The sequence below is a fragment of the Arachis duranensis genome, chromosome 3, assembly GCF_000817695.3.
Source record: "Arachis duranensis cultivar V14167 chromosome 3, aradu.V14167.gnm2.J7QH, whole genome shotgun sequence".
Lineage (NCBI taxonomy): Eukaryota > Viridiplantae > Streptophyta > Magnoliopsida > Fabales > Fabaceae > Arachis > Arachis duranensis.
This window is the reverse complement of record NC_029774.3, coordinates 18,942,892-18,961,582: the sequence shown is the minus strand read 5'-3', so window position 1 is coordinate 18,961,582 and position 18,691 is coordinate 18,942,892. Positions and strand designations below refer to the sequence as shown.

At 39.8% G+C, this 18,691-nt stretch overlaps 1 non-coding gene across 1 annotated transcript; it reads right to left on the bottom strand.

Moving 5' to 3' along the window:
• Positions 1–16,720: 16,720 nt before the first annotated feature.
• On the bottom strand, positions 16,721–16,810 carry TRNAY-GUA (transfer RNA tyrosine (anticodon GUA)). Its single transcript is given in 2 exon segments — positions 16,721–16,756; positions 16,774–16,810. It is a non-coding gene; the product is annotated as a tRNA-Tyr (tRNA).
• Positions 16,811–18,691: the final 1,881 nt, after the last annotated feature.

Here is an 18,691-nt window from a genome sequence, read left to right as displayed (position 1 = left end):
GTTTTTAGTAACTGACTAATTAAATTATTATTATTTGGTTATTTGAATATATTTATATTTTAATCTAAACAAATTAAATTTATATTATACAATAATTTCTATTATTGTGTTAATATTTAATAATTTTTATTTACTAATCACTGTGCATGGTGTAGTGTGGTATGTATGTTTTTTAAAAAAATGTTACGGCCTGGCCCAAAAGGGAATTTGGGCTGATCCGACCCACTAACCACCCGACCTGAACGGTTGGACAATGCACCTATATTCGACCCGCACACGCGGTCGGGACAACTGACCACCACAGCTGTACAGGGAAGCTTCGAAGAAGGTGGGTTCTGTCCTCGTGGGACCCACACCTGACATAGTATATAAGGGGAGGGTCCTACCCCTCCCCCAAGGTACGTCACACTTTCCACCTAACCTATTTCTCACATGCACACTAACTGACTAGAGCGTCGGAGTGTCTTTGCAGGTGACACCCCCTCCTTCCACAACGAGAGCTCGGCTGCCCGGTAGACCGGATCCAGGCACGATCGTGATCGAAGCGTTCCCAGTTCCACATATTCCACCCGAACCGTCCGGTAACCGCACAACCAAACATTGGCGCCGTCTGTGGGGACGCCTAAATGGATGTCGTGCCGAGCGCCGGAGACCAAGGCTGAGGAGCCGGAGCAGAGGGGGCAGCCTCCGTCGCCTCGCCAAGAAGACGGCGAAGGTCCCCCCGACAACGCACTGAACCACACACAAGGACGCGACCCTTCGGAGGAACTGGCGGCGACAGCGCCAAGATAATGCAGGAGCTACGCCACAGGGTCTAGAATCTGGAACGGCAGCTGGCCGACCAGGAGCACGACCGACGAACCACCGATCCTAGCTACTCCCCATCTCCTGAAAGCCGAGAGAGAGTCTCCCACCGAAGTCGTCTACGACACGCCTCCGCATCCCGAACGGAAGCGGAGAGCACTCGAGAAGAGTCACCCATCCCGAGAAGACGAAATGACACAATCATCTACTCCCGAGGCAAAGAAACGCGCTACACGGGACGAGATCGCGAAGACGGGGAAGAGAGGTCCGAGAGGACACGGCGACCCGTGATAATGGGCGCCACCCCATTCCATCGATCCATCCTCGAAGTCCGGTTGCCGAAACACTTCGACAAACCAACGGACATGAGGTACGATGGAACCCAAGACCCTTTGGAACACCTCACGGCCTTCGAAGCAAGGATGAATCTCGAGGGAGTAGGGGACGAGGTGAGGTTCCGAGCCTTCTCGGTGACCCTGGCAGGACCTGCGATCAGATGGTTTAACGGCCTCCCGCAGGGGTCCATCTATGGGTTTTCGGACATCAGCCGTGCCTTCCTAGCCCAATTTACAACACGAATAGCAAAGGCAAAGCACCCGATCAACCTTCTAAGGATAACCTAGAGACAGGGAGAGCCGACCAGAAAATACCTGGACCGGTTCAACGACGAATGCTTGGAAATTGACGACCTAACCGATTCGGTGGCCAGCCTTTGTCTGACGAACGGCCTCCTCAATGAGAACTTTCGAAAGCACCTTACTACGAAACCAGTTTGGACGATGCACGAGATCCAAACGGTAGCCAAGGAGTACATAAATAATGAGGAAGTCAGCCAAGTCGTGGCCGCCAATAAACAGCACCCCGGCTACAACCAACCTAGGCAACAAGGTAATGGAGAAAGACAAAAAGAACAAGCCAGGGAAGGAGCGCCGAGCAAGGCACCCAGGCCATTCCCCCGGGTCGGAAAATTCACCAACTACACTCCGCTCACTCTTCCCATCATGGAAGTTTATCAGCAAATTGCCGAGAAAGGAATCCTGCCGAAACCTCGACCACTCAAGGACCGCACGGGGGGAAACAAGAACTTCTATTGTGACTATCACAAGGGCTATGGTCACCAAACACAGGACTATTTTGACCTGAAAGATGCACTAGAACAAGCAATAAGGGAGGGTAAACTAACAGAATTCTCCCATCTTATAAGGGAGCCAAGGAGGCGTCATCGCGACCAAGACGAAGAAGGCAAAACCCGGTCGGCAAAGCGGCGACAAGAGCCAGAAGACAGAGATCACGGCCTCACCGTGATAAACGTAGTGACGGCCAAAAACGCCGCGCCAAGGTCGCGATCGGCGCACAAAAAAGATGCTAAGGTCTTGGCGGTCTCCTCCTCGCTGGTGCGAAGCTCTAAGAAGCCCCCTTCCATTTCTTTCGGCCCGGAAGACCAGTGGTTCGACGAGGCCCCTGAAAACCCACCCATGGTCATCACGGCCAGATTTGGAACCGGTCTAGTCAAACGAATCCTTGTCGACACGGAGACAGACTCGAATATCATGTTCCGCAACGTGTTTGACGCACTGGGACTAAGGGACGCCGACTTGACGACTCACCAGCACGGGGTCATTGGGTTGGGCGACCACTTCATCAAACCTGATGGAGTAATATCCCTGCCGATCTCAGTGGGACAGGCTCAAGGCCGAAGATCGGCGATGGCCGAGTTCGTGGTCCTCCGAGATTCCACCGCCTACAACATCATCTTGGGAAGGAAGACAATTAACGATGTTGAAGCGATAATTAACACGAAGTTGCTAGTCATGAAGTTTGTTACCGATGACGGATCTATAGGGCCCATAAGAGGAGACCTTGAGACGGCAGTCGCTTGCGACAACGCCAGCCTCTCCCTAAGAAAGAAATCTAAAGAGGTGTCTAGGGTGTTCCTAGCCGACCTGGACGCCAGAGTAGACGACAAACCCAGACCGGAACCAGAGGGGGACCTGGAAAAATTCGTGGTCGGCGACACGGAGGAAAAATTCACATTCGTCAACAGGAATCTCCCACATGAATTGAAGGAGCCCTTGGTCAAAATGATCAGGGCCAATGGGGATTTGTTTGCCTGGACACCGGCCGACATGCCGGGCATAGACCCCGAAATTATGTCACATCACCTGGCCGTCAAGCCGGAAGCACGCCCGGTAGCCCAACGGAGGAGAAAGATGTCACAGGAGAGGGCAGAGGAGGTGGCCAGGCAAACGGCCAGCCTTCTAAAAGCAGGTTTCATACGAGAACTAGACTACTTGACATGGCTCTCGAATGTAGTTCTAGTAAAGAAGCACAGCAGCAAATGGAGAATGTGCGTAGACTACTCCGACCTTAACAAGGCATGCCCTAAAGATTGTTTCCCCCTCCCCAACATAGACGCACTTGTCGACGCTGCGGCGGGCTACCGTTATCTGAGCTTCATGGACGTCTACTCCGACTACAATCAGATACCGATGCACCGTCCCGACGAGGACAAAACATCGTTTATAACGCCGGTGAGAACCTTCTATTATAAGGTGATGCCATTCGGCCTAAAAAACGCAGGGGCAACATACCAAAGGCTGATGAACAAGATATTCCACGACCTCATAGGCAAAACGGTGGAAGTCTATGTAGACGACCTCCTGAATGACCTAGCAAATGTATTCGCGTCTCGTCGACAACACGGCATGAGGCTCAACCCCCTCAAATGTGCCTTTGCCATGAAAGCTGGAAAGTTCCTAGGATTCATGATAACCAAAAGAGGGGTAGAAGCTAACCCGGAGAAATGCCAAGCGATTCTCCAGATGAAGAGCCCGGGTTGTATCAAGGACGTCCAGAGATTGGCAGGGCGACTGACCTCGTTATCCCGTTTTCTCGAACCTTCGGCAACAAAGGCCCTGCCATTCTTTAACCTCATGAAGAAAGGGATAGCAATCGAATGGACGCCCGCATGCGAGGAAGCCTTTAGACACTTCAAGGAAATCCTGGCGGCACCCCCTGTGCTCGGAAAGCCAAAGGGCGGGGAGCCATTATATCTATACCTCGCCATAACAAGAGAGTTTGAACTGAACGATCTCGTCCTAAGGCGTAACAACATCGGCTTGCCGACCCCAAGAGAGGGCAAGCTGGCGGCAAACTGGGAAGGTCCCTATAGAATCAAAGAAGTGATGGGTAAAGGCGCTTTCAAGTTAGAAAGGCTCGATGGCAAAGAAGTCCCAAGAACGTGGAACGCGAACAACTTGAGAAGATTCTACTCCTAGCACATGAGGCGACATGCCGACCAATCGAGCTAAGTATTTAATTCACGGAATTGTGCTTTTTGTTATGGTCTACGGACCTTTTACGCAATTACCAAATAAGACGTACTTGTGTAAATTTTGTTTCTTTTGTTTTGTTCACTTTTTCTGGACAACCCACTACGCAAGCGAATTCCTCACAACTCGACAACGATACGCGGCCCCGGGACTGATCACCCCGGTAGCCCATCAATCACCACAATAGCAAACGGCTACACTACAAAGCCACGACTTGGCTCCACGAACGGCAACTACAAACCAATAACGGTGAATATGAACGACAACACAACCAGACGAATAAAAAAGTATTAATTATGATAAAACGGGCAAACAACCCAATAAAACAACTGTTCACCAAAGCCAAAACAAACGGCCAACCAAAAGTTTCATACAAAACAAGAGGAATCACTTTTTGGGAACGTCAACAATCTTGCCGTCCTTGATCACCTTGAAGACTACAATTGCCGACGTGTTGAAATCAGGAGCAACAATTTTGACCTGAGCTTTAAGGGCCTCCTCGGTTGCCAGGATCGCGCCCTTCCCCTGCTTAACGACGTCTTTATACTTTGTTTTCAACGCTGCGAGCTTAGCTTTGACAGCTTGCTTTTCCTTCTCTAACGTGGCCGCCCGCCCTTAGGCCGCGCCAACCTGACTCTTTAAAGTTATCTCTCGCTCCACAAGATGGGAAACCGTGGCGTCTGACTCTTCCAACTTCTTCTCAGCATTAGAGGCCTTCTTCTCGGCAGCAGATGCTTTCTTCTCGGCGGCATCAAGCTTCTCATTAGATTGGGTCAGCTGCTCCCGGAGAGTTTTAACTTCGCGTTTGAGCTCATTATTGGCCTTTCCAGCAGACTCCAACCTCCTGCGAAGAGATTCCATCCCAGACAACTCGAACTCGACTTTCCGAGCTATCACCGCAACGCGCAAGAGGGTACGATACATCCACATCGCTTGCCCGGCAAGAGATGACTCGTGGAAGTGCTCCTCAGTCTCGGGGATCAATTGAGAATCTATAAAATTCCCCGCGTCAAAACTTTTCTCCATCACAGTGAGAACCCTCTTGGGACTGCTGGACGTCCTCCTCCTTTTGAGGCTGAGCACTTCCTCCACCTCATCATCGGCAGCGGGGTTGGACGTCGAACCCCCAGTGCCGACTACTTCGCGGAAGGGGAAAACGCGCACTTCCCTGTCACTTTGAGCCAAGGCACCCTGAGCCGAGGTACCGGTCTCATCGGCCACAGCCCCTTGCTCAGAAGTGGCCTTGCTCTTGTCCTCTGGGGGAGCAGCCGACTTCTCATTGCCCGCCTCGTCGTCACTTGCACATAAGAAGGTTTGGAACAAGTTAGGGAGATCCGTTATCTCGGCAGACATTCCCACTGAAACAAGAAAAGAAAATCCTTTAGTCACAATGAAATAATGGGAAAAGCAAGAAACTAAAGACAAAGCAAGTAAAGACTTCTCACAAATATAGCTCCGACCGGCTTCCTAGTCACCCATGAGGAGGTGAAGATTCACGTGATTCCTCCCGAAGATTGCCAGTAACACATCGGCAATCTTCCTATCCACCGCAGACATGCCCTTGTAGGATACTTTGACGAAGGCATTGGACCCCGCCCCGAAGCTCCAATAGGTCGGAATGAGGCGTGCCCCCTCCAACGACAACCAAAAAGGATGACGACCTTTGACAGGGCGGACCTTGAAATATTTATTTTTGAATCCGTGATAGGGCAGACCGGAAGGACATGAACCACTTCTTATGTTTCCCTTCCTTCGAAGGGTTTGTAAGATGGAAAAAGAAAAGAAAAACATCTACAGACACCGGCAGCTCGAGATATTCACAAACCATCTCGAAACAGCGGATTGAAGCCCAACTGTTCGGATGCAGCTGTGACGGTGCCACGGAAACCCGCCCCAGAAGCGCCATTTGGAAAGCAGAAAACGGAATACGAACCCCCACTTGAGTAAACATGGATTTGTAGAACCAAATCCAATCGGAAACTCGGGGAGCGTGGAAGTTGAGCTCGTACAAGTGCTCGTGAGGAGCCGGGACGAAGACGTCGTAGTTGGACTTCTCGTCGGTTCCTCCGCATAGATACTCGTTTTGATGGAACTCGGTGAGCTCCTCCTCGCCCATTTGATTGGGGGAGTCCCTTACATCAGAAACAACCCAAGCGTAGGGGTCGTACGCCGCGGGAGAAGGGGGAGCCCGGGAGGCGGTGCGAGCCATACCTACACGGGAGGACCATCCAGTCAGTCTAAGAGGTCGGGTGCTCGGAGTGAATACAGAAGCTACACTCAGTCTATTCCGCAACTAAGGCTAAACACGGTTAAAAATGATAAGACCCAAACAAAGTTACTCTAGAATGGCAACCCCCCTAACACACCTACTTAGGACCTAAGATCAGCCATCATGCAAGATAAACATACGGCATGCACAAAAAGGAAGTAATGGCAGAAGCAAAAAGAAGGCAAAAGAAATTACCTGTCCTGATAGCAAAAATCCGGAAGAAAGACGAAATTCTGGAACTGCAGAAGGAGAAGAAGATGGGAATGATTGAATCGAAAACGAAGGGATAAACACCAAATGAACACCAGAAGCATCACAAACTGTTTAAAACCACCACCAAAAGGAGCGTGAAAGTCGAGGGGCATATTAGTCTTTCCACGAAGGATTTTAAACCCATTATGACCATTTAATGCTCGATGCGAATAACGAGGCGATGAATGATAGCCCCAGCAACAAACAGGCACGCGCACAAAAGGCACGTCCCCCCCACGGGCGGCCGACCTAGCGAGAACACATGGAGACAGAAATAACACGCCACCAACAGCCCACGCGACTATTGCTAGCGCGTTGGGGGCACTGTTACGGCCTGGCCCAAAAGGGGACTTGGGCCGACCCGACCCACCAACCACCCGACCTGAACGGTTGGACAATGCGCCCATATCCGACCCGCACACGCGGCCGGGACAGCTGGCCACCACAGCTGTACAGGGAAGCTTCGAAGAAGGTGGGTTCTGTCCTCGTGGGACCCACACCTGACATAGTATATAAGGGGAGGGTCCTACCCCTCCCCCAAGGTACGTCACACTTTCCACCTAACCTATTTCTCACCTGCACACTAACTGACTAGAGTGTCGGAGTGTCTTTGCAGGTGACACCCCCTTCCTTTCACAATGAGAGATCGGCTGCCCGGTAAACCGGATCCAGGCACGATCGTGATCGAAGCGTTTTCAGTTCCACATATTCCACCCGAACCGTCCGGTAACCGCACAAGTATGTTCCATTTCAAGCACATCACACAAAGTTCAACCATAAAACGTTGGCCTTGTCCGTGTGAGAATAGTCTTAAAAAATTAAAATGATCAATCAACCATAGCTAGACAAGTCAAACCAGCCATAACTCTAAATCATAAATTAAAGACTCTTATTTCATGTGTATCACTTTTAAACCACAGCTCTTGTGATCTTCTGTCTGATCAGAATTTGAATAAATTAAACTCTTTTCTAAATTGACGTTCCACTTTTTCTTTTCTTTGAACCATGATATTAATTTGTTTGATCAATTTTTTTGTGAACGAAAAGTTTCTCCCAAATTATTTGCTATGTGTAGAAAATGATTCATTTTATGCATGTCTTGTCAAATTACTGTTAGGCACTCAGTATAAACAGTTAGTTAGTTAGAGCTAAGTTAACAATTTTGGTAGACAGTTAGAAAGTTAGTTATTGCTGAGTCACCCACCAAATGAATACAAATAGTAAGTGATGTAACTAATTTCTGTTATACAAGTAATTCAATCATTCTCAATTTTCTGCATTCTCTCTCTCTTTCTCTTTGTTCTCTCTGCTCTTTTCATCCTCTCTCTCTTTTCATCCTCTCTCTACCAGCTCTCGATACCTTTCAATCACTACCAAATGGTTTAATTTCTTGACCCTCCTAAAACTGCAGCTATTGTCGGTGCAGATAAACCTTTTTGTGGCGATAGTTGTCAAATTGTAAAATGGTAAACCATCTACATAGACATTAGGACATCTCCTATGATGCATTATTGGAGATATTTTTGCCAACGTGGTGTAGTTGCTATATATTTATTAAGAATAGATTATAAATTAAAATATTACTTCTAGGCAAGAACAAATTTGGTGTGAAATTATAAAACACTGGGTAAATAACTAAATATTTAAATCAGTCCCAATGAATTTTAGATGGAATATTTTAATTTTTAACAAATTTTTATTACGGTAAAAATTTTAAAAATTATTCTCATTAGATAAATTAATTATTTTATTATTTTCATCCAAATTTTTAATATTTTTCTAACAAATATTATTATAAGATAATTAAGATTAAAAAAATCATAAGATAAAATAATTCTTTTTAAAATAACAAAATATCGGATTTATTAAAATACTTATTATTTGATTAATTTCATATGTATTACTATTACTGTAATATACATTTAACAAATTTTAATAACGATACATGATACATATACAACTTGTTATAATAAGAACATAACAACACCCTTGACTCTTAACGATTCTCACATGTTTTATTAGTATATTTTTGTCTTTAATATTTTTTAAATTGTTTAAAAATATTTTTAATAGTTAATATAATTTAATTTTATTTAGAATGTTTAGAATAAGTTTTAACTATAACTTTATCGTTAATTTTATTGTGACAAGTAATCATGTATTATGGTGGTTTATTGCAGGGGTTATAATAATCAAATTGTGTGTTACTACTTGATTATTTTAAGAATTACATTGAGTATAAATTTAAACTTGTTGGAAAGGTATTTAGAAAGTAAGGTTATCAACAGTCAAGTTGTGTATTTGTAAGATGTCAGATTCTTGGATAAAAAAAAGAAAGAAGAGAACACTCAGAGAAAGAGACGAATGTCGGAGAAGATGCTATTGAGAAACGATTATATTAAAAGAAGGAAAAGAAAAGTAATTCAATGAGTTACAGTACAGCTACTTATAGAGTGTAAATGTGCCTTGAGTAAGTGGTTACAGATAGTTGAATGAGTGTAACTAATTGAGTGTAACTAACTGCTGAGCTGTCATCAACAACTTAATAATTTTAGAAGTGTTCATCTATAACACTTACATGCCCCCTGAAACCAAGGGCCTTTACATCAGAGTTCTACTTCAAATACTCTTCACAAGTCCCTAAACTTGAGAAAAGCTGTTGCTGAGAGAGGCTTTGTCAATGTGTTTACCAGTTGATCCTGCGCTAGAATGTGTTGAATAAAGATCTCCTTTTTGGTGACAAATTCTCTAACAAAGGATTGACTTAGTACAAAATATTTGGACTTATTATGAAAAATTAGGTTGGCTGACAATAGAACAACACTCTGATTATCACAATAGATTATAGGTTTGGTAGAGTAGGAAATTTTGAGTTCAGCTAGGAGATTTTGCAACCAAATAATTTTAGTGACAGCATCTGAAATGTCTCTAAATTCTGCTTCAGTGCTACTTTTTGACGATGCAGTTTGTTTTCTGCTAGCCCAAGATACCAGGTTCGAACCTAAGTAAATAGCAAAGCCATTTTTTGACTTTCGGTTATCAACATCACTGGCCCAGTTAGAGTCACAGAATCCATATATTCTAAAATTGATGAATTTACTGAACCTCAAGCCGTGTCGTATGGTGCCTGCAAGGTACCTGAGAATTCGTTTGATAGCTTTCCAATGTGATTCTAGTGGAGAGTAAAGAAATTAAGCCACTTTATTAACTGAGAAAAAGATTTCTGGTCTGGTGATTCTAGCATATTGAAGGCCACCAACAATGAATCGATACAAGATATGATTGTTGAATGTGCTGTCACCAAAGGTAGAGAGGTTTAGTGATGAGTTCATGGGGGTTGGCACGGGTTTATCATTGATCATATCAGATTTCTTTAGCAATTATATGATGTATTTGGTTTGTTTCAATATGACTGTCCCTATGGAGCTTGAGCTGACTTCAATCCCAAGGAAGTAGTACGTTTCACCAAGATTTTTCAATGAAAAAGTGTTGTGTAGTTGTGCCATGAGAGCTGTGATGTCACTTTTAGAGGTACCAATGACCAGTATATCATCTAAGTAGATAAGGATATCGGTGGCTGAGGTTGTTGTGAGTATGGTGAAAATGGATGCATCAGATTTCGTTCTTGTGAAGCCAAACTGGTGGAGAGCAACACTTAACTTTGTGAAACATGTCCTTAGGAACTTGTTTGAGTCCATAGAACAATCTTTGGAGCTTGCACACTTGTTGGTTATTGGAAGACATAAAACCTTCTAGCTGTTGCATGAATACGTCTTCAAAGAGATCACCATTCAAGAATGCATTGTTGAAGTCAAATTGATGAATTTTCCACCCTTTTGCAAGTGCAATGCTAAGCATGGTCCTAACCGTTGCAGGTTTCACTACAAGGCTGAATATTTGATCATAATTGATTCCTTGCTTTTGGTGAAAATCCTTTGCTACAAGCCTAGCCTTGTACTTTTGGATGCTACCATCTGGATTCTTTTTTACTATGAATACCCACTTACAACCAATAAAAGCTGAGTGGGTTAGAGGATCAACTAAGCATTAGGTGTTGTTCTTTAGCAAGGCCGAGTATTCTTTTTCCATGGCTTCTCTCCAGTGTGGGGTAGTAAGGGCTTGTTCTATAGACCTCGGGAGGCACTGGTTTGCACATTCGACATTGGTTGTGGCTAAGGTAGCAGTATATACTTTTGGCTTGCCATTTTTGCTTCGTGTTTGCATTGTATGATGGTTCTAAAGGATGGGTGGTAAAGACACAGCCTCTGCTGATTGACTGCCAGGTTCAATTGCTACCTATGAAGGTACAGTATCATAGGAATCTGCAGTGTCAATAATGTTAGTAGCACTGTCGATATTAGTGACTTTAACATATGCATTCAGTGATGAATTAGATATAGCATTGATATTAGTGGAAGGTGTATCATGTATGTCTATGCATGTGGGTGAGGGAGAGGTGATAGGTGGGGGTTAAAGGTGAGGATGTTGATAGAATGTAAAGGTTGAGGGTGGGTTAAGGGTTGGCCTGGTTAATGTTGGTGATGAGGTGTGGAACAGAGTTAGGCAAGGGAACTCATGCTCCCAAAAAATCACATTTATAGACATATATATCCCGCCAGATGGAGATAGGCATTTGTAGCCTTTTCTATTTGAGCTATAACCTATAAAGATGCACTTTTGGGATTTGTGGTCAAATTTGTGTGTTATAGGATTTTAGCAGACGGTAACATGTGCAGCTAAAGAATTTTAGGTGAAGGTAATCTGGCATGGTATTGAAGAGGGTTTCTAGGGGAGTTTTGAGGTTGAGAACTTGGGTTGGTAAGCGATTTATCAAGAAGGTTGCAATGAGGACAGCTTCATCCCAAAAAAAGAGAGGTAGTGAGACTTAAGACTGTAGAGTGAGGCAGGTTTCAGTTGGGTGCTTGTGTTTATGTTTAAGACACCTATTTTGTTGGTGTGTGTGGACAAGTGAGGCGATGTTGGATTCCTTAGTTTGTAAGAAATTGGTTGAAGGATTTGGAGAGGTATTTCTCACCATTGTCTATTTGCAGGGCTTTTATTTTATGGCCATTTTTGTTCTCAATAATGACTTTAAATTGGCAAAAGACTGAGAAGGTTTGGGTCTTTTTTTGGAGCAGTTAAGTGCATGTGTATCGACTATATACATTTATGAAGCATGCATAGTATCTATAGCCAGACCTACTAGGAATTGGATAAGGCCCCCAAAGGTCTGAGTAGATGAGTTCTAAGGGTGTTGTGTGTTATGTTTGTGAGTGAGAAAATGGGAGTTAGTGTATTTTGCTTGTGCAGTAAGGTTCACATGTTATAGTGGTAGAGGTAGTGGTCTGAGGCCGATGAATATTAAGTTTGGCTAGAATAATTTTGGTGATTTTGGTGGAGGGGTGGCCAAGTCGATTGTGCCAAAGGTCTAAGGTGTTGGTGGTGTTGGTGTGTATGGTTGGTACTGCGATTTTGGTAGTTGAAGAGGTAGTGTTGGTGTTTGGTGAATTATGATTGAAGGGACTAGTTGGGTTGTTAACAGAGATATTTACTGTAGCATTTGAGTTGGTCATCATAACATAAGGATCATATGCAGAATTATTTAGAGTTGTAATACCACAACCATTATTTGTTATGGTGCCAGAATCAGATGCACAATTATTTGAAGTTGTAGCAGTACAGTTTAAAGAGAAAATGTTTGACAGTATGAGCATGAGTGCTTGAAAGAGGAATTTTTTTGAATTGAGAAGAAATTGCATCAAAGTTTTCATTTACATTTGTGCCTCTATAGAGATTCTTATTTCCATTACTTACACTATTGGTGCTTGTTGCTCTTGTTGCTATGCTAGTTACACTATTGCTGCTATTTATTATTTTCTTCTCTTTTGAGGAATTACAGCATGCATTCTTATTTTCACTTGTTGCACTACTATTATTTACTGCACTACTACTTGTTACACTACTATAGTCTTTTTTTCTTATTTTTCTTTTGGTTTGTGATACCAAACTTCTTGTTCTTTCTCTTTTTCATTTGCTAAGCTTTTGACACTAAAATTTGCACAAATGCTCTTTTCAAAATTGGCGATCTTTGCCTTTTCAACATTTTAGATTGGCCTTTGAATCTGAATATTGTCAAATCTATACAATCCATTCCTAAGCCTGCCTTCCAACAGAATCTTCTTGAATTCTTGGCATTTTACAGCACATAAGTAAGTTCGAACTCAAAAAACACCCCATTATCTAATGCAAACTTCGATACATTGACTAGATTTTTTGAAATTGTGGGGACATAAAGCAAATTCTGGAGTTTAAAAACTTGTTTGACATAGAAGTATGAATGATAGACCTTCCAATATTAGCAATGCTCATACCTTTTTCGTTACCTCCAAACACATGTTCAGGTTCCTGATATTCTGAGCTATTGATCAAGTTCATCTGGTCAAAGGTGATGTGATGGGATGCTCCTGAGTGGGATACCATCCTGGATCTGAGCTTGTGCCTGAAACAGTGAGAAGTGCTTGGGGGTTTTAGCTTATTTACTGGGTTTGTTGGTTTTGTGATCTGTATATTTATGGATTTTGGGGTTAATAGAGGCTCAGAGTTTGTTGGTTTTGCTGGTGAAATCTATCATTTGGTGGTGGAGGTCCATTATTTGGGTGCTGAAGCTGTGGATTCTGGTAATGTTGGTTGAACCTATGGTAGAACTGCCACACCATATGGCGTGTCCTCCCACATAGTTGACATTGGGGTCTGCCATTTTGCCACCACGATCTTCCTCCTCTGAAGAAGCTTCTTCCTCTGCCTCTTCAACCATTTTGTCCTCTGCCGTAGTCTCTTGAATAGCTTTTATAGGTTGTTTCAGGTTGGTACTCCACTTCTTCTTTGTTCGCATTTGATTTCTTGTGCACTAAGTTTGCATGCACCATGTTTAGGTCTGCTTTGTGGAATCTGTCATTTACCTCTTCCTGTGCTAGTAACTGTGATTCTAGTTCATTAATGAACATGTGATCGGATCTTGCATTAACCATGGTAACGAAGGCACTGAATTCTACATCTAGCCCTCCAAGTGTACTGTTGAAGTGTTCTTCCTTTGTCAACGTAGCTCCAAGAGCAGAAAGTGAATTCGCTACCTTATTAATCTTTGTAATGTACTCTGAAGCTGATGAACAATGTTTCTTGATTTTTTTTAGCTGAGCCTTTAGCAATTTAATCTTGGATTTCATCCTGGCTGTGAAATGCTCTTCAAGAACTTCCCAAATTTCATATGCATATTCATATTCAACTGCTTTGTTCACAGAAAATTCATTCATAGCAGACAACATCCAAGCTATAAGACATTTGTCTATTTGCTCCAAATCCTCAAATTCTTGTGACACTTTATCTACTGCTTGATCTTCCATTGAGTTGTGCTTCTTCGGTATTGAACCTGCTGTGATGTGGCTTTGCAGTCGATTTGCTTTGATGCAAGCTAGGGCCTGATGCTTCCAGAATTTGTAATTGTCTTCATCTAACTTGATTGTTGCAGGAAAATTTGTGATTGAAGCCATCGATACAGTTGAGCAGTTTTGTGGTGTGGAAGTGACAGTTTGTTCCATGGATCAGAACCGAAAAAGCTCTGATACCATGTGAGGTATCAAATTCTTGGATAAGAAGGAAGAAAGAAGAGAACACTCAGAGAAAGAGAGGGAGAGAAGAAGGTTGGAGAAGATGCTGTTGAGAAACAGTTGTATTGAAAGAAGAAAAGGAAAAATGATTCAGTGAGTTATAGTGCAGCTACTTATAGAGTGTAAATGTGCCTTGAGTAAGTGGTTACAGATAGTTAAGTAAGTGTAAATAATTGAGAGTGTGTGTAACTAATTGAGTGTAACTAACTTCTAAGCCGTCATCAACAACTTAACAGTTTTGGAAGTGTTCATCTATATACACTTACAGTGTTACTACTTGATTGTTTCAAAAATTACATTGACTATGAATTCAAACCTGCTGGGGATGCATTTAAAGCTAATCATGCTGAAGTATTGGTGTTTGTTAACAATTACAATGTTATTCTTAGAATAGAATTCGATCACAAGTAAGTCTTCAAGTTTATGACAAGTAATGGAATCCTAAGAGAATGAAAATTAATTATTTTGTTGATTAATTAGTGAAAATATCCTCTGCTTAATGTTCTTTTTATCTATGAATGCAGGATTTTCCTGATTACTATCAATTTTCTGGTAATATTATATACAAGCACAGACACCTCTTTTAAATGGGTATTGCAGTAAAAAATTTCACTGATAGAGGTATATTTATCCAATTATGTATGAAGAAGTAACAGTAAAGTTCAATGGAATAGTAAATTAACAAAGTGCTAAATGACGTGATAACAACAAATGAAATAATAAGGAATTCCAGCTGCATTTCAGCTACATTAAGCATCCATCAAGAGATCTGAAAAGGAAAGAAGATGTTTAATAATCAGGAAGGGAATAGATAGAGAAAATTATTAATTAGTATAACAATACATCACTTTATGAAGAAAAAAACAGCGATTGCTCTGGATGAGACACGCCCGAACTAGACAATTGTACTTTTAGAAAAAATTTTATCTGCTGAACTTGGATCACATGAAAACTAAAAAGGATAAAGAAAAAAATAGAGAAACACATTTAACCTGGTATGAGAAAACACATTTAAATATTTAATTCTCTATTAAGTAAGATTTGATTATAAAATGATTTTTTTCTACTAGAAACTTTTCATCATGTGAAAACAGCTGAAAATATATAAACATGAACATCTATAAACAAATAGTTGAAATAAAACATCTAATAAAACTAATAAAAAATTTAAAAATCTGATCTGATACCATGTGAGGTATCAGATTCTTGGATAAGAAGGAAGAAAGAAGAGAATACTCAGAGAGATAGAGAGAAGAAGGTTGGAGAAGATGCTATTGAGAAACAGTTATATTGAAAGAAGGAAAGGAAAAGTGATTCAGTGAGTTAAAGTGCAGCTACTTATAGAGTGTAAATGTACCTTGAGTAAGTGGTTACAGATAGTTAAGTGAGTGTAACTAATTGAGAGTATGCGTAACTAATTGAGTGTAACTAACTTTTGAGCCGTCATCAACAACTTAACAGTTTTGAAAGTGTTCATCTATATACACTTACAGTGTTACCACTTGATTGTTTCAAGAATTACATTGAGTATGAATTTAAACCTGTTGGGGATGCATTTAAAGCTAATCATCCTGAAGTATTGGTGTTTGTTAACAATTGCAATATAATGTTATTCTTAGAATAGAATTCGATCATAAGTAAGTCTTCAAGTTTATGACAAGTAATAGAATTCTAAGAGAATGGAAATTAATTATTTTGTTGATTAATTAGTGAAAATATAATCTTCTTAACGTTCTTTTTATTTATGAATACAGGATTTTTCTGATTACTATCAATTTTCTGGTAATATCATACACAAGCACAGACACCTTTTTAGAAGGGTATTGCAGTAAAAAATTTCACTGATAGAGGTATATTTATCCAATTATGTATGAAAAAGTAACAACAAAGTTCAATGAAACAGTAAATTAACAAAGTGCTAAATGACGTGATAACAACAAATGAAATAATAAGGAATTTCAATTGCATTTCAGCTACAATAAGCATCCATCAAGAGATCTGAATAGGAATGAAGAAGTTTAAATATCAGGAAGGGAATAGATAGAAAAAATTATTAATTAGTATAACAATACATCACTTTATGAAGAAAAAAAAACAATTGTTCTGGATGAGACACGCCCCAATTAGACTATTGTACTTTTGGAAAAAAAATTATCTGTTTAACTTGGATCACATGAAAACTAAAAAAGATAAAGAAAAAAAATAGATAAACACATTTAACCTGGTATGAGAAAACATATTTAAATATTTAATTTTCTATTAAGTAAGATTTGATTATAAAATAATTTTTTTTTACTAGTAACTTTTTATCATGTAAAAACAAGTAAAAATATATTAAAATGAACATCTATAGACAAATAGTTGAAATAAAACATCTAAAAAAATCAAAAATTAAAAAATCCGACCTGCCGGATTCGAACCAGCGACCTAAGGATTATCTGTGAATTTCCCACTACAGTCCTCCGCTCTACCAACTGAGCTAAGGTCGGTTTGTGTTAATGTGGCACAATTAGTCTATATTATAATATTATGTTTCCAATTAAATAGTCAGACCCAAAATTTAGTTTCTTATTTTAACTATATATACTATATTGATTACGAAATTGTCAGTCATGTCTCATAATTTTTAAACACCCTGATAACATAAATAAAAAAATAGATATTTTCATTCCAATTTTGATAATGCTATTCCTTTTTTTTTTTATAAATTTATATAAACATACAATACAAAAATTATGTATCGTGTGATATTATATTAATCAGATTATAGTTTTTTTTCGTAAATAATTATATTTAACTTTACAAATGAAAAGAACATCAGTAGTGATGAGAAAAATGAAAAATCATTAGGATATAATACTACAATAATGAAATGGCATCAGCTTTGTATTAAGTATTAACCTATAGTTGGATAAGAAACTCTTCAATCCTTAAAGCTAAGCTTGTTTGACATATAGAAGTGGTAATATATGGGCCTCACGTGTTGTCAGATGGGTCCACTTTGACCTGACAAATGGGTTCGGTTTTTCATAATGCTAAGGGAAAAAGGTTAAAAATTCTGACCTTATACATGGACTAATCTCATCCACATTATATTATTGTTCCCTCTTTTTAGGGTTGTGGTTTTGTCAACCCTTTCGTATGGTCTTTGTCACATGCAAACTTCTGCCTTTAATTAACCCAAAAATATATGATCTTTATCTCTCGATCTTAGGACGAATTTAGGTTTTATTTAAAGATATTTTATTAATAATAAATTATTCCATACAAAAAATAAAATTCAAATTTTTGAATAAGTAAACTAATCATTCGATCAACTCAAATTAATTATTGATTATGTTATTACATGGAGTAAATATTCTTTTAATTTCGCTGGTTTTTGGTCATTTATCAAAAAGGAAAAGTGTCTTTCCATAATTTAAAAATTTTCAATCGATTTTAAACTATCTAATTAAGTAAAAAATTTAATCGGTCCTTATAAACAATAATCTACATATGTGTCGGAACTATTTAGATCAATAATAAAGGGCACTCAAACTTGGTTTTTAAATGGATGGGAATTAAAAATTTCAAATAATAAAACAATACTTTGTTCTTCGAACAAATACTCAAAAACAAAAAAGAACATTTACTCTGTAATATATATCGTAGTAATTTCATAATTTCATTTTGATATAAGTATTTGTAGATTTTTTTTTATTTTTTCATTAAGATCAAAAGGTCCTCTTATTTATAAGTATCCTAAAAAACGGTATTAATATTTAAGTATTAAATACAATTTTTTAAGATACTTATCACCATTTATCAATAAAATAGTTAGGGTTTATAGATTGGATTCAATCTGTCTGTAGTGTATGTTTATCTGAATTCAATGTAAAAATTATGGATATCGATCCAATTCGCATATTAATAGAACCGGATTGCGAATTTCATTTAAGTATTCACATATCTGATCTGTATATTCGCAAAAATAAATAAATAAATATTTTTTTATGTTTTATTTCAACTAATAATTATCATATATTTTGTGTTATTTTATTTTTATTATTTAAAAAAGTATGTTTAATAATATTTTAAGAGTAAACATATTTAAAAGAATGAAAAAAGATTTTTATTAATATTTTTTAATAAAAATAATTTTTTTAAAATATTTATATGTTTTGCAGATATATTCGAAATCTGATCTAATCCATAAATGTGTGGATTAGATTGGATATAGGATCGGATCCGATCCAATCCAATGATTTTATTGCGCATCAAATCAAAATTTTAGTCATATCCGATTTAATCTGTATTCTTCCCCTAAAAATAGTATTCCAACTTTAGTAATTCGTTAAAAGGTTACAAGTTGCATCATAGCGGGCATAATC